At 35.9% G+C, this 3,679-nt stretch overlaps 1 long non-coding RNA gene across 1 annotated transcript; it reads right to left on the bottom strand.

Moving 5' to 3' along the window:
* Positions 1 to 873: 873 nt before the first annotated feature.
* On the bottom strand, positions 874 to 1,975 carry LOC122092941. Its single transcript, XR_006144356.1, has 4 exons — positions 1,777 to 1,975; positions 1,599 to 1,665; positions 1,456 to 1,521; positions 874 to 1,379 (listed from the first exon to the last, which is right to left on the bottom strand). It is a non-coding gene; the product is annotated as an uncharacterized LOC122092941 (long non-coding RNA).
* Between the last annotated feature and the right edge of the window lie 1,704 nt (positions 1,976 to 3,679).

The raw sequence follows: 3,679 nt of genomic DNA on the forward strand, positions 1-3,679 counted from the left end.
TCCCTACAAAACTCTCAAGAAACCCTCTCTTTTAACTCGTAGGAAACATATGCCAGTGTTCTATTTTGACTTGGAAATGAATATAAATATTGCAAGTTCTAATCTTGGTATCCCTACAATACACTTGGTATCCCTACAATACTGTATTGTAGGGATACCAAGATTAGAACTTGCAATATCAAAATACAGTTCATAAGTTTAGTGTAACTGACCTCACAACACCACCACCATAATGTCATGTAGCATGCAAGGCAATACAAGAAACAGAATTTATGTGAGAAGGGATAAGAAACAAGATCAGCTATCAAACGACAATGTAAAAGAGAGATGAAAAAATATCATTTTTGCAAAGGGTTTGAAAATGAATAAAAGCAGCATTAAGGAAAGAACTTAATCTTGCTTTTGAAACCCAATTTTGGGTAATCTGGTAATATCCCAACAGTTATTCTAATGGAAGAAACTAAGTAGGGAAAAGAAAAAGAAGAAATACAATAATTGGTTTACAAATATGGCCAAAAAACAATGTCTAGCAATGATGTCAGAAGTTTGATATATTTGTCCAATAATGGTGTCTGACACTGCACATTTCACCCAGATGGAGTGTCTGGGTGGCAAACATATGTTAAATATAAGGATTCATTTTTATCTTCAACAAAAGACAATTAAACAAGGCAATGAAAGAGTGCCCAATTCAGTATAAATCAGACAATTAAACAAGGCAGTAAAGACATTAGACTCTGTTGTGGATGTAGGTTGAGACTGAACCAGATAGAATAATTTTTTAATATAGTGCAGACCAGTAAGCCTAGAGATCACCCTCAACCCCCCCCACCCAATAAAAAAAAATAATAATAATAATTTAAATTTCTGAGATGATACATAACAACTAACATTGCATCCGAGAATCAAGCCTACATTACAAGAGTTTCCACCAAAATATGAAAGCACATTGAGAGTTAGATTAGATGTTTGCCCTCATTGTCTACATCACTCTGATCTACAATTGGAAAATACAAATGGAAAAAAAGAAAATCAAATATATTAGCTTTAAATCCCACCCCAGCTATGAATTTAGTGATCCAACCACAACCAATCCAGAATCGTCATCGGTTACTCTCACATAAACACTATCGGAAACTCAAAAATCTATGATGAAGTTCCACCCAATGTGGCGAAGTCCGTTGCCATTAATCCCCCAGAATAGCTAGTCCATTACAAACCCAACCAACACTTGGAGGATCCTTAAAACCCTATATAGCATGAAAGCATCAAATCAGGAGAAACAGAGAACAGGTACCAGAAATTTTGGTGAAGAAAGCCCACAAAGTAACGATTTGGGCGGAGGAGTAGCTCCTCCCTGTGGCAAATAGCATGGTTTTCTGCAAAAAAAAAAAAAAAAAATGGAACCAAGGATGTAGATGGAAGAGATAGTAGCAGAAGAAGAAAGAGACATACCCGTGTTCAGAACTAGGGTGGAGGTGGATCTGGTCTCTTCTATCTATGCGCGAAGAGCAGGGTTTTCTGCCTTAAAAAAATAAAATCAGTGAACTAAGGATGTAGATGGAAGAGAATAGTAACAGAAGAAGAAAGAGACATACCTGTGTTCAGAACCAAGGGCGGAGGTGGATCTGGTCTCTTCTCTCTATGCGCGAAGAGCAGGGTTTTCTGCTTAAAAAACAAAAAAAACAAAAGCAAAAACAAAACAAAAAAGGGGAAACCAATGATGAAGAAGATGGAAGAGAGTAGAAGAAGAAGAAAAAGATGAAAAAGGCATACCTGTTGTGCTCAGAGCCAGGGCGGAAACGCTTTTCCTCTCTCTCTGCACAAAGAGAAGGGTGAAGAAGCACTCTATCATTTTGATCGGGAACGATTTCTCAAAACTCATCAAATTGTTTGAGATTTGAGCGCGCGTGGGAAGGGGTCTCGGATTTTTAATTTAGGGACATTTAATTATCCGACCCCAATTTGCGATGGAAAATTTCCGTCTCCAATGATAAAAAAATTTCTTTAATTTAGGGAAAATTAGTTATTCGTCTCTAATTTTTGGGATGAAAAAATTTCATATGTAGTGACGGAACTATTTCTTTATCAAATGATTTATTGAGTGATGAAAAAAATCCATCATAATAGATGTAAATGCAATTATAATAAATGTAAAATTTAATCATAATAGTGACAAAAAAACTCCGTCCCAAATATTGGGACAGTAATATATCTATCCCATATTCCCATATATTGCGACAGAATTGTATCCGTCTCGAATGGTCTATTTAGGGACAGAAAGTAATTCGTTGTAATAGATGTAAAATTCAATCACAATAGCGATGGCAAAATCCGTCTCAAATATTGTGAGGGTAAGATATCTCCCCCAACTGGCAACTGCTATAAATGTAGCGATAGAATTATATCTGTCCCAAATGGTTTGTTTAGTGGACATAAATTACGTCCGTCACTAATGCCCACTTTTCTGAACGGTCAGTATTTGTCCCAATTGCTACACAACTAGGGACAAAATTATTTCTGTCTTTAATTGTCGATTTAGAGACGGAAAACCATCTGTCTTAATAGATATAAAACTCAATCACAGTTGCGACGGAAAAATCGGTCTCAAAAATTGAGACGGTAAGTTTTCTATCCCAATTGTTAGATATGTAGGGACACCACAATAACAATGGAAATAATCCATCTCAATTATTGCGACGGTATATTTTTTGTCCCAAATAGTCAAAATTTAGCGACGGATTTATAACTGTCCCGAATGATTTATTTATGGGACAAAAAATATATCCGTCTCTAAAAAACTGTCGCAAATGCCCCTTTTTCTTGTAGTGTTGATAGCGAAGGTTATCAAGTCCTTATGACTTAAACCCTTTTATAGGCACTCAATTAGCCATTAAAGTCAAACCAAATTCAAACTGATTTGAATTCAAGTGCAAAATATTACTAATAAGTAATTGAACTTCACCATTAATCAAGGACCACCCAAGTTCCTTGTTGAACTAGTTGTTAAGCTCTCTTGGGCATTAACGAAATGACTTGAAAGCTTAACACTTGATTATCCATTAAGATCCTTCATTTAATTATCTAAACTATCACTTTTGAATCACCAAACGACTGTCACGGATGACCGCACACCACCACGATTGACTGCAAAACATAGAGGCAATTTTAATTAAGGTTTTGTTTAGATAGACGATGTCACGGTCGAGTGTCATTATCATCCGTAGGTCATACTTAGAGTTTTTCATTTAACTCCGTTGATCACAAATTCTCACCAATGATCATGCATAACAAGGTCTAAAATTACTCCAAGCTAAGCCACCTAGATTCTTGGGTTTTCACTTAGGTCTCACTATCTTTTTTGGGCTTTTTCTAATCTTGCTTAGATCGTTGCTTCAATATTACAATAAGTTATATATTTAAGCACAAGTAATCTTGATCTTCATGAGAGAATCCATCTTCAATGTGGATGTAGACTTTGAAGCTTTCACCGGTCTCTTCAAGGATATTGTGGATGACTATAGCTCTTCATGGTTGATCGACTTCAATAGCTCATTATCTTCTTCAACATGTTTTGCTTCCTGACTATAAGGAATGTCCTCATTGAATTGGTTGTTGCACTACCCTTCATATGTCTCATTCATATATTAGAACACCCAAAACTAAGGATTGGTTGCCA

This window comes from Macadamia integrifolia, chromosome 11 (assembly GCF_013358625.1).
Source record: "Macadamia integrifolia cultivar HAES 741 chromosome 11, SCU_Mint_v3, whole genome shotgun sequence".
NCBI classification, from domain to species: Eukaryota; Viridiplantae; Streptophyta; class Magnoliopsida; order Proteales; family Proteaceae; genus Macadamia; species Macadamia integrifolia.